At 23.1% G+C, this 14,419-nt stretch overlaps 1 protein-coding gene across 5 annotated transcripts in view; it reads left to right on the top strand.

The window, feature by feature from the left end:
• LOC122717162 (ankyrin repeat domain-containing protein 50-like) overlaps positions 1-14,419 on the top strand; it is a 320,332-nt gene that overhangs the window by 118,803 nt on the left and 187,110 nt on the right. For all 5 annotated transcript variants that reach the window (XM_043941340.1, XM_043941250.1, XM_043941166.1 and 2 more), the window contains exon 2: positions 5,903-5,949. The gene's annotated coding sequence lies outside the window, so the exon portion shown is untranslated. The remainder of the gene's footprint in view (positions 1-5,902; positions 5,950-14,419) is intronic.

Raw genomic sequence — 14,419 nt, 5'->3', positions numbered from 1 at the left:
TCAATTATCAATAATTATTTAATTATAAAATTATTTCAATGATCAATAATTATTTAATTATAAAATGAAGATAATTTTTTATCATAATATATAATATTTTATCATATTGTTTAATTTCATTGATTAAAGAAATGAAATTATGAAATTGCAAAAAAAGTTTGGAATATTTATCCGATTCAATACTTTTCAGAATTTATAGTTTTAGAAAAGAAACTATCATTAAATGTAATTCTTAATAATTGCATGAAGAGGAAAAAACTTTTTTTCGCCAAACATCAGATACTTCGGGTTAAATATCTAGTTTAATTAACAGGAACAGTTGTCAGCTTCAACCACGACCGCAAATGGGAATATTTTCAGGCAAGACCGCGATTCCTATTAATTTCATTCACCGGCTCGGTTGGTATTAATTTTAACCGCGAACGGAACTGTTGGCGAATATGGAATTTATTTCGTTCTATCGAACGGACAGGAAGAGCCGTTAATTTTACCCATTACCAGCTCTTTTGTTGGAACTTGTCAGTTATTTGCTCATCTGGTTGCGCACGTCGCTAATTTCCTCGACCGACGTTACATATAATCTGTCGTTTCATCCTTCTCTTGCGCCAGAAATATTGTTAACTTCATCCCTTTTATGATCAGTTTGAATGTTTGACGAGTGTCATAATACGTATATATTTAGATGATGAAAGTGATGTATGTATCAAGATTCTTTGATGAATATCGGATTAATTTTCAAAGATAGATCATTCTAGCATTCTTTTGTTTTTGTTACCAAGAATGATATATATCTATTCAAGCAATTCGTGAGACGCTATGGACGAGATATCTTGTTTATTTCTTCAGTAGAATTCCAAGATCACTAGAATCCTAGAATATCTTGTTTAATTTGGATAAAAGTTTAATTGAGTTAGTTTGTATAAAAGTTGAATCGTTTACAACATCTCATGAACGCTTCGCGAAATATCTCGTCTTTGATAATTCAAAGGAGCTAGTGTGAGTACAATAATTCTTGATTAACTGTTGCATTTTCTGTTCGTTTAACTATCTGTTAATGGAATTATTCTAGAGCCGGAACTCCAGTATTCGAAATATGCATGTAACTTTTAGAAACTTAAGATACGTATCATAAAGGAAAACACAAACACATCTTAATTGTAAGAAATGTTTTTTCTCTTTCGTTTCTCATGGCCAGTAAAGCGAGTGAAAAAAGAAGGAATTCCCAAGTTTTCTATCATTCTAGATAACTGATATATTCAGGTTCTAATTATGTGGTAAATATTTTTTTCATTATAAAAATTTTTAATTTTATTATTGAAATAAAAATTAATTGTCTATAATGATTCTAGACAATTATTGGAATAATACAATTCCTAATACGAATTTTAAATAATAATTAATTTTTAATGGAATATATCATCTCTGTGACAATTGTAATTTTATCGAAAATAATGAAATTAAATGTGAGTGGATTCTCATTTTATATTATCTTTTGATTTAAAATCTTATTCCTAAGAACTTATTCCTAATATAAATTTTGAAAAGAAATTTACGACTCGATAATAGCGAAAATAAATACTTATGATTGTCGAATATAGTATAACATTTATCTTTTTCATTTTATAATACTATTCATTTTAACTTTGAATCTAATCTATTTCTTGTATAAATTTTGAAAAAAAATTTACATGACTCGATAATCCGATAAAAATAATTTGTAAGTGTTTTTTATTGTTAATTTTTCGTGAATATTCTTTAACTTTTAAATATTGTAATTCATTGTTTATTCGATACAAAATTGATATTAATTAATTTAACCTAATGTAAATTTAATTACGGTATTTACAATTTATTTCATTTGATGAATTGAAAAAATATAACCATAATCTCTTTCTTAAATTGCTAAATTAATGGATACAGTTTAGATTGTTCCCTCTGAGAAATGCCCTAAAATTCTTGGAAACTTGCCTTCAGCGAAAAGAGGATTAAGACATCAGGCCCCAGAATATATGTATATATAATGCAGATTCAACAAAGTGACCATTCGACATACTAATCTTAAGTTGAATAACTCTTATTAAAATTTAATTTATTTATTTTATTAATAATTTATTTATTTTAATTTATCTAGCATTTAATGGCATAAACTGTAAAAATTCCAATAATTTTTGGAATGTTACGATTATTTTTGAGTTGCATTATATTACATTCAAATCTTGTATATTGTTATATTCTGACGAATGAAATAGAAATCTGTATTATTGAAATCTAATTTTATATTTAACGATCTACAAAATTTATATACATGCATATTTTTATCAAAATATGAACAAAAGATAAATATTATACAAAGCATAGAATAATGAATCTAATAATTTATAATCCAAATCTAATTATTTATTATTATATATTAATATAATTTATTATTATATATTATTACAAATATATTAATATATTATATTATAAATAATATATTAATATATATTATTACAAATGAAATCAAGGTTAGTTATGAAATTGTAAATTGTGTATCTTGTAACAGTAAATAATCGGATAATTATAACGTCTACAATCCACGTTTTTCATGATATCGGAAATAACATCATTCATCCATCATATGCGCATGTAGAGACACAGTACGCTTTTGCATGGTTTTGTTTCTCTCTCTTTAAGCAGCATCCCTCTAAGAAATGAACAAATTCTTTGAAAGAGTAATAATATCCGTTAATACTTATTTCTCACGGATGACATCAAGTTCGAGTTATCTAGTTGATGTTACTATACGAACTCGAACAGAATGGGGAAAGGTCTCTAAGCCCCAGGGCTTAGCTTGGACTACCGTTGGCGTAAAGTCTCTCTCGTGTTGCTTCCTTTTGATCTCGAACAACGCCAAATCTCCCCTTGACGGATTCAGAAACGCCGCCAGGCATTTGATACACGTGTTTTCTTTTTTAGGGGAAAAAGGAAAAAATATTGTAAAAGTATATTTTGAAAGTTCTGTGTATAAAAAATGTTTTAATGAAATTATTTAGTAATATATTGTGCTGACATTTATATGACTATTATTATTTTACGGTAGCAATTATTTTACTTTTTAAATATAGTGTAAAAACGAGATAGTTAACATGAGAAATTATTAATTCAACACACATTGAATTATAAATTAATAGCAATATATTGAATTATAAATTAATAGCAATATATATATATTAAATGTTAAAAAAAATTTATTACATAAATTATTAGATTTCTATAATTAATCAATGAAAAATACAAAAATTTATATTAGAATTGAATTCTAATTGATAGTATTATCGCGATTTTCAATAAGTTAAATAAACAATAATTAAAAAAAAATTAAATATAATACTTTACTTATTTCAGTTAAATTTTTTATTAATTTTTATAGAATTTTTTAATTTAATAATTTAATTTTATAATCTTATTATATCAAAAATGAGATCTATTAAGATAGATGTATAAAAGAAAGCAATGTTGTGGAAGGAAAAAGTTTGTTTAAAACATATCTCTCGTGATAACTCTCTCGTGACACAAAACTTATTTATCTAAAAGAAACAAAGAAAGAAAAATCTTATCAATTTTAATATAAAAAGAAAATTATATATATTATAAAATGTTAATATATTTATGAAACATATTTGGTCGATTCTAGAGGGCAAAATAAACAAAAAAATGATACACAAAAGCGTTGACTAACATTTATTTCTTAAGTTATAAATAATTTAAATTCGTTAAATGAAGAGAAACAGAAACAAAGACAGTAGAAGGAAATTTTTTTATTTTAAACATATTTTATCCAATTTTTTATATTTTTACATTTGAATTTTTCTGTAAGGTATATCAATTTTATGTGACTTATATCTTATAATGACTTCTCTTTTATTATTTGAAAGCACTTAACTAGTTAGATTTAGTGTTTTTTAGTTTATTCCAAACGAGATATAATTTTTAATTTTTTGTTTTATGAATTTAGTTGAAGTGTTTTTTCTACATCTTCATTGCGAATGTGTACGTTTAACTTCGTCTTCATTTTCTTTCTTTGCGTATCTTTGATTATTTTTAATTTTGATTTAGCACATTTCATAGCACTAAAAATAGAAAATTATTTATATTAATCTCACTTTATTTTTGTTTTACTTCCTCTAATGCAAATTGTTAATTTCAATTGTTCATATATTAATAAATAATCTTTAATATTTTTATACATATCAATTTTTATATTTATTTTAATCTCTAAAATATCTTAACAATTTGTATAAGCTTCGCAATTACACTTCGACTCTATTAGACTGTACGAACACGAATTTAGACGAGTTCGAACGAATCTAGCCGAACTTACCCGAATTAAAAAAAGATAGATAAACAGTCTCTAATTATTCGGTCTCCCTGTGATTTGAAATTTTAAAGAATAAAATAACTCTAACAAAGAACGAATAAACAAATTTGTTCTTATTAACTGTTTCGATTTTCGAAAAATTGAAAAATGGTTTCGTTCGATATTTAAATAAAATTTAAAGTCGATTATTGATTTTATATGGAAAAAAGTATATTGGACTGATATCCATTGATTAATATATCCGTCTTGATGATTGATGGTTATTCGCGTTGAAACCGGAAACATTATTGCGTTTTACTCTTGTTTTATCTGTTTCACTGATTTCTCTTTTGTTTTCTCAGAACTTCGGGTAGCAACGAAAGATTTGATCAAGTCGAAATCGAACTTGGAAGATTCTTCTCACCAATTTCAAGCAAGTTTCGACTAACTGGATTGGACTAATTGTTTGGATTTGTTTCAAGTTTAAAGGGATTGGGTAGTTCGTGAGAATACATATTTTATTTCGTGGAAAGTGAACAAGATTGAATAAACCGATAATTCAATTATAAATTAAAGAATTTGTAATTTTTTTTTAAAGCAATATATTGTTTTATAAATAAAATATATTAATAAAATATATATATATAGAAGTGTATATGACAATTGGAATGTTTATTATTAAAAAATGCTTATAATAAAAAGTATATAGTTTTGTTTTCGATAATTATTATTACACGTAAATTCTATATTATGGATTGTTTTATGCAAATGACTATCACTTTATATAAAAAAAATGTAGATTTAAATTTTATATCTAATCATATTTTTTATTAATAAAAAAATAAATTAATAATTTGTTTATTGTTTATTATTAACAAAAAGTAATTATGTCTTTTATTGTAAATTAATTATATCTTATATATATTTTATTTATTATTTGCAAATCGGAATTTAAAAGAATTTGGAAAAAATTAAAATAAAAATTTATCAATAATATATATTTATTAAGTTAAAGTTATTGAAATAATAATTTTCTGATAATTTATTTTTTTAATTTTTATTATTATCGTCGAAATATTTTTTCATATATAGCTTCTTATATATAATATTTATTAGTTCTTTACTGTATATTTTTACTCGAGTTGAATATTTAATCATTTAATACTGTTTATATATCATATTTAATACAAAAATAGAAAATTATTTATTTGCAGTAAGTAATAAAAATAAAAAATAATAAGTAATAAAAAAAACTTTAAATTCTTTAATTCGTTACTTCCTTGATAAAAAAATATTTGATTACCAAACAAAATTCTAAAACTTATGCTTCCCATAAATTATTTATACAACAAAAATAATAAATTACAATTTAAGCGTAATTAATTTGACAAAAAAAATTCCATTACAATTTTGTAATTGGATCATTCTTAAGCAATGAAAAATGTTACTATTAATGGAGAATCAAGCACGCGATTACTTAATCGTAACCATTTTACCAGACAATTTTGGTAAACCTCTGACCACTTTGGTTGGAAACATACTAATTCGCCATTCTTTTTCTGTCAGGTCACAAAATCCAGAGGGAATTAGAGCGTGCACCGCGGGACCAGTTGGTAAGTAATTTGCTGAATCCTATTAGAGTAACACTCGCAGGTGAAATTCGCGTGAAACTCCGGCCAATGACAAGCGTTAGTTCTTTTTCTCTACGGTTCGCGTGCCAACCTCGAGGACACGTAACTGTGGTCTGTTGATGCTGTGCAAAATAATTAACTTTGCGCTAATGAAAAAAATTAACTGTTTGCACGAAATCGTTGTTTCTTAGAGAATGGAATGAAGTTAAATATCTGTGCAATTTTTCTTTAAATATCTCGAATATTATTGTAAAGGATATTAGATGTTAAAAATAAACGTTTATATTAAGTCATTACAGAAATAATATCAAAATTCAATTAAATATCAAAGAATTTATTAGTAATTTTTAAAACAAAATTGAATTATCACAACTATAATTTATAAAATAAATAACATGCTGTAATATATTTTAATATTGTCGAAAATATTTTATTAATCGTATTTACAAAATTAATAATAATATAAACCTGTTTACATTTTTTATGATTTTGATCTCCATTGATCCAATCATTCGTGATTATCACGATAATATATTAATAAATAAAAAAATTGTTGTTGGATGCTCGAAATGGTAACAAAATTTTTTTAAGATTTAAATTTTTTATGACATTATACATATGACATTGAAAATAGTAATAGAAAAAATAAAAATATTTTAATTAATAATTTATTAATATTTAATATTTTAATAATCTATATTTAATATTTTTTAAATAATAAAATTTTAAAAAATGCAGAGTCATAAATATACATAATATTAGACAAACTTTATAATTAAAAAGATAAGAAATATGTTAAAAAGAAAATTATACATTTTTCTATTGAAATTAAGCTTTTTAAACGATATTATTTATGAGACAATATGTAATTGAATTGTAATTAAATAAAACTAAAAAAGAGTAAGAATATGAGATACCTTTTTATTTTTTGACTTTATGAATCTTAAAATAGAATATAAATAAAAAAAAATAAAACGAATAACTTTAGGAAATTTCATATGAATATGCTACATAGAAATATATTCTTAAAGATACATAGAATCTTATATTTAAATTTATGAAATTCAAATCCGTATCTTTATGAATCTTCGAAACTCTTGAAACCTCTCAAAACTCTCGAAAATCGAAACTCTTGAAATCCGAATGCTTATTTTTTTTCTTTTTACAATTCTAAAATATTAATTTTTAAATTCCTCAAATTCAAGATTATAATCAAAAAAAAAAAAACTACTCGCAATTCTTTTGTTCATGAACAAATTTTATTCTTTACTCTTTCGAGAGTTTCGAATTACAAAAAATTTTAAAAGAATTTAAAACTTGTTGAATTTTAAAAGTTTCAAGGTTTTTACATTTCTAGTGAACTCCTTACAATGTCATTTTTCTTTCCATCTTAATCAAACCAATAAAAACTTTTTTATTCTTCTTTATTTTTAAATAGATGCAGAATTATATATGAACAGTATTCACAAATATAAAAAAAAAACATAGAAAATTCAACAAATAAAATTTCATATATATTTTTAAAAAAAGAAAACATGTTCGTTTCTAATAGAAAAACAGAATTGTCTCCGTTTTATAGATACGAAAAAAAAAAAAAAAAAAAGAATGAAATAAAAAATAATAAAAGAAAAAAAATCTTTAAAAATGACCAAATCCCATGCATATTCGCACTATTCGCAAAACCTTCATTCCTCAGCACATTGAACAGTTTTCGCGCACCAAGGATGGGAATTTTCAATATCTACCCGGCATAAAATTTATACGAACCAGCACCAGAACCCTCTCTCCGCGAATTCCAGTTCAGAAAAAATCACTGTATGAACTTCCATTCCTTCTAACCTCCCCCCTCCCCCCTCCCCCTTCTGTAATCTACTTACAAGTTTTTCCCTTTTCTTTGGGAGAATCAGCGCGGAGAAAAAAAATCTTCTTTGGACGGCAAATAAGATTTTTTTTTTCATGTGAAGCGTGCGTGTTCGCATATCGCGTGCAAATATTAGATGGCTGTTCTGATAGGTTTTCACAGAGACGGAAGTATACGCGAACGTCTCTTTTGCCGGAGCGTAGAAACGTATTCGGAATTCGTCGCACGCTCGTTGGAACTGTTCGCCTCTCACAAGATAGACACTATTTTGTTTGGAGAACTTGGCTTTCTCGCGAATATTCGAGAGGTTTGGGAGGGAGGGAAAAAAAGAGGAAAGTTGGAAGAGCATTTCTTGGGACCAAATGTGACGAGAGAATTCGCTATAATGTAGCTTTGAGGATACAGAGAAATACTGAATTAAACAAAAGTTGTTTCGAATGAAAGAAAATTAAATTCTATTATGGATAATAATATTGTATTAATATTTTTTTATTGCTTGAAATGTATGTATCTTTTTGTTGATTAATATTTAAAAAAAAACCTTGATATAGAAGAGATAATTATTTTTTTATATGTTTTAAATACTTTATTATTTTATTATACTCTGAGAGAGTTAAATCTTTGCACTTGGAATATCTGTATTATATTACATTGTTGTACCCGGATCAGTTAATAAGTTAATTACTTCCTTGTTCCAACTTCTGTTCTAGAAAAAGAGATATGTAATTACCATTAAGTTACCATAATTACATACATTATTATTAACGTGTATAGTATAATATGTAATCAACTAAATTGTATTTATCAATCACATACAATATTGTTAAATGGATAAAATTAATATTTTTTATTACAAGTGATTAAAAATATACATTTTTTTGTGCCTAATATTAGAAATTTAAAAAATCTTGATGTAAAAGAGAATTATTTTTTTGTTTCTTTATTTTAAATATTTTGTTATTTTATTACACTGAGAGAGAAGCCTTTGCATTTAAAATGTCTGTATTACATTAACATTGTATCAAGTATTTAATCGTAATTAATAAATAAATTACTTTGTTTTAATTTCTGTTCTGAAAAAGATATATATAGTTGAATGATTATATAGATGCAACATTGTTATTAATATGTAGCATCAATTTAAATTGCATTTATCAATCATATATTAAGGTAAAGTAATTTAAAATAAATATAATAATGCATCGTATTTAAAATATATTAATACTAATTGTAAATAAGATTTTTGAGAGCGACAAATTATTTCTAACATTATATTAATTATTCCATCGAATTACTTTGAACTTTATTTAAAATTAAATAATTTATTTAAAATGAATCTGTTAAATAAATTAATGTATAAAATTATGTTATTATTATCTAATAAATAATGTTATGAATAAATAAAAATAAAAATAATAATAATAATAATAATAATAACTAAAGAATATAAAATGATTGTTTAAATAAAGTGGTTTATGAGACATTATCATCTCGATTTTCATCATTATCCATATAATAAATATGTTGTTGAATTTCAAGAGAAGCATATTCTGATGTTATTTTTTATAGATAGAGAGCATATTAAATTCATTAACATTTCTCTTAAATGGGAATATTTTTACAATTAATACAAATTAATATTCTATACAAAAAAAAATATTAATCCATTTATATTAAAAATCAGTTTAGAAAATATTTTGAAGTTTAGAAAACTTACCATATAAAAAACAAACAAGATATAAACAATAGAATATTCTTTCTCTTTTATATAATAAATTTTATAAACTCCAAATACATAAAATATCTTCTAAATTAATGATTTTTGAATATAAGCAACTTAATATCTTTTTTAAAATATAATAAAATGATTTCGTTTAAAAAACATTAGTAACTTTCACATATGTTTTATCTACAAAAATCTAATAACATCAAAATATATTCTTCCTCTATTCACTAATCACTTCTATCTGAAACATTTTTCACTATAATAATAACGATGTAAAAAAAAAAGGGTAATATCTGATAAATTGGATACAAATTTTTCGAAGAGATATAAAGTAAATTCCTCGGTTATTTATGATAAATGCTTACAACTTTGAATTATATCAAGGCAGTAAGACTTGAATTTAGGTTTATGTTAGATAAAAAGTATTTTTTTTATTTCATACTTTTTTTTTTAACACATTTGCGAACAAGATAATTGTAATCGTTGATAACCAAGCCGTTCGAGGACAAAATGGTTGTAGTTGTTTTAAGTGCTCCAGAGACAAAATGATTGCAACCGTTCTGGTTATACGTGTTGAATCATAATGTTTCACAAAGAGCCACTGTTTTCTTCTTGGTATCCCACAACATAAAATAATACATTTCAATTTTCGCAAAGATATTACTTAAGTTTTACTATAGGTATTATAATCGGTATTCAATTTTTATTGTTGTAATACTGACGTATTATTTGAATAGAAATCCATGTAAATTTATGTACAAATTTTAAAATTTTGTCTTGTTTTATGAAACAATATGATTTCAATCAAACAACAAAGTTTCCGCAAATATTTTAAAGAAAGATTAATTTATCAATAACAATTAAGTTATAATCTACGTAATAATTTTTTAAATTATAGATTTTTATGGATTAAATAGTAAATAATAGTAAATAATAAATAGTATTTTTTAAAAAGATTATAAAATATAGCATTATAAATTGATAAAATTAAAAAAAAAATAAAAAATAAAATTATTTTATTTTAAAATTGACTTTCTATTATGGAGTTGATAGGAGTAAATTGCTTCCAAGTTTTGTGAAAGTTGATCTCGCCATCATAGTTGATTTGACATCAAGAAGTTATTAATGCTATAAGATGTTTCTCGTATCATTTATTAGAATGCAAAATATTAGAATATCCAGTAAGTTCGCGTAATATTTTTAAAAAAATATTTTTTTAATTTTTTTTTAATAAATTACAAATTATTTCATTATATTTATATAAAAAGATTACTTGTCATCTTCTATAATAATCAAATAATTGCAACGAAACAATAAAACACATTGAATTTTCAGTATATAAACATATTCTTTGCAATTTTGAGAGTAACTTCAAGACATTTATGTCAATAATTATTTTCTTTACTGTTATAGTTTTTCAAAAATCTGAAAAAGTGAGATGGATATTTCATATTGAATATTTCATTTTATTATACAATCGTCGAATCAATTATTTAAAAAATCATCCATAAAAATAAAAATTTCTTTGAAATGAAATTTCTTTAATTCAGAAATGAAATTTTATTTTGAACATAAATAATATAAGTTAAATTAAATTAGATAAAAATATATTAACTTCAATTCTAAATCTTTCTCATTTATTTCAAACGATTTGAAGTTTGAGGATTTGAAGATTAACGATTTGAAGAATTTTGGAAAACAATCCCTTTTATTAGTCTATTAGTATTAAATATTTCAACAACAAGAATTTTTTTATTGTCAAATACTCCATAATTTTTAATTCAAACTAAAAGAAAATTTTGAACGCAGTGAAAAAAACAGAAATCCAAACTTTATGATGATTTAAACAATATTCAACTTTTCTTGGATTTAATCGCTTCTAAAATAAAAAATTTACAATTTAGATTAAAACAATCTAATACATCATTTAAAAATTGTATGCAAAAAATACAGAAGTAAAACATGCATAAGTGACATTTAATTATGAACACTAAAAAATAGAAAATATATTATCATATATTATCATAGTGTCAATGAATGCAAAGTAAGACATCTCATTTATAGTAATGATAAAATATTTCATTCAAAGCCGTAAAAAAGTTAACATTGAATGAGAGGATCAATCAATATACAGGAGTGCATGCAACGTTTTTATTTATCTAAGAAAATAATGTATTGGCTCGCAAACTTTTTTTTAAATTTCTGATTATAGTTTCCTCGAGTACATTCTATCATAATAAAATTGAAAGTTGGAAATATTTCCACGTTTCACAAGGAATCATAATAAAGATATTCCAAAAGAATTCTAATAATGGAATAAATAATAAAAGCAGAAATATTATTATAACTTAGTAATAAAAAAATATATAATAACATATTTCTTATTTATAAAAAAGAAATTACAGTATTGAAATTAATCGTGTAATTTTTAAAATATAAAGTGTTTTGAATTTTGAAATTACAAAAGCAACATTCAATTTTCAAATTTTAAATTGCATTTCCAACAATGATATTTATTATTTTGTTATGGAAATATAAAATTGTACGAAAAATATTTTGATTGAATATAGTGAGTAGTGATTGGCAAATTGATAAATTGATAAAAAAAACGGTGATTGATTAAAAAATTGCTTTCGAAAAAACAAAATATTCATTATTACAGAATTGAATGAAAGAATCGAAAATGTATAAATATTTTGAATATTTCATGCAGAAAAGATAGTTTTTAATTTTTAATTCTTTTGATTATATTATCAAATAATATTTTTTCCTTAATTTTTATATTATATATTTATTACTATAATATTTCAAAATATTATATTAACAATATTTATTTAAATGAATAAATTTATAATTTTCTAAATTAAGAAAATAAAAATCTTTATTTCAAATCTATTCAATATAATTTATATTATAATAAATATATATATTATATTATATTATATATATAATATATTATAATAAATATATTATAAATATTTAAATTTCTTCATCCAATTATTATATAGACAGAAAATATATTATTTGCTATAAAAAAACCTATATAAAGAAAAACTAAATTACTATAAATCACCGAACAAAAATTTATAAAACTAACGAAAATATTTATTTCTAAGTAATTAAAATTTTAACAGTTAAAATATTATTCGCTATTAAAAGTTATGAATAGCAACATTTTTTTATCTTTATGTTTCATTCCATCCTAACGTACTTACACGTACAATTTTCATCTTATAACAGTCCACACGTGCCAATCTAATAAAATCGAACCAACTCCTCTGAAAACCCATCTGTCTCTCCGAAAATCTTGAGCCAACTATAGAAAGACGAAGATCCAATCCACGGGTACTCTTTTCCACTCGAAGAAACCTCAACCTCTCGAGCCCATAATCTCTCTCAAGTGATTCGTTCGGTCTGCTCGAACGAAGTGTCTCGTCGAAGCTCTCATTCCACCAGTTTGGTATTCCGTAAACGTTATCACGTGTGAATTCGTCGACCGTGTCAAGTGTGCGTCTTCGGTATCGTACGTGAACCTACTGCGAGAATAAATCGTGTGTTAGAGGCCGTTGTTTCCTCACGTTCGACCTTTCGTGGACGATGAGTTCACGAGTTTTCATGTTGCTTCTATCCGTTGCTTCTCAAGTTTCTGCTTTATAAAATGAATTTCGAGGGATGTTGTGAAATTTATTTATGAAAAAATATGTTTTTTTTTATCTTGTAATAATAGTAAGAATACCATGATTAATTTTCAAAGAATATTTTAGTAATCGTTGTGTTACTATAGCATGAGATATCAAAATATAAGATTCATTAGATATGTATAGTGTCTCTTTAATCTTCGAAGATTTATTAAGAAAGTGGAAAACTAAAGGATAGTCAAATATATGATTGATCAAATGTTTGTTGAAACGTTTATTTTGAACTGTGGAAAAATGAAGAAAAAAGACATTGAAATAAAATTCTTAACAAACATTTACTAAAAAACAGATCTCAGATCTCAAATGATTTTTTAATATTGCCATAACATATTGAATAATACTTTTTTGTTAATAATTTTTTAATAAACAACTGGCATTGTTAGAATGATTTTGATAATATATTAAAAAATTATAAAAATTGAAGGATTTTTTAAATAATTGCTAAATTTTTTTCTATAAAATAAATAATATATTTCTAATTTAAAGGATTGTTTTGAAAAAAAATTCATTATCTTAATCAATTAGAATTTTAGATGATTTTCAATTTATTTTTAATGTCATCGTAATTGTATATAATAATAAATTAATTAATTAAAATTTTATGATATCCTAAAAAATATATTATATTTTTTTTTATTTATCTAATAAAAAATATATATATATTTTTGATTAATTTAATTATATATAATTATAATTATAAATAATAAACTAAAATTTTATAATACGTCAAAAAATATAATATAATACTTTACTAATCTGATAAAAAGAATATTTATATACTTCTGATTAATTTGCAAAAAAAAGTAATATGTTGTAAAAATAATATTTTCTATTTTTACTAGTTAAGGCAAATTGTTTAACTTTTTATTCAAAAAAATTCTTTTAAAATCTTCTTTGTTATTTTATTTAATTTTATTTTGTAAATAAAAAAAAATAATATTCAAAATTACTTAAAATGATAATAATTTCGAGTACACCTGTGGATCTCTGGTTGTTCACCAATATATTATATATATGCGTGTGTGTGTATATATATGTAAATCGCAATAAACTGATTGAAAATGAATTATTTATACCAATAATTATGCCCAATTAATTATATATATGTGAACATATTTTTATACAAGATAAATTATAATATAATATCAAATCGAAAATAATTTTAAA

Source organism: Apis laboriosa, unplaced genomic scaffold (genome assembly GCF_014066325.1).
Source record: "Apis laboriosa isolate Shangri-la unplaced genomic scaffold, ASM1406632v1 scaffold104_cov149, whole genome shotgun sequence".
Taxonomy (NCBI): Eukaryota; Metazoa; Arthropoda; class Insecta; order Hymenoptera; family Apidae; genus Apis; species Apis laboriosa.
Note: the sequence above shows the minus strand (reverse complement) of the source record. Positions and strands in the feature narration are given on the sequence as shown.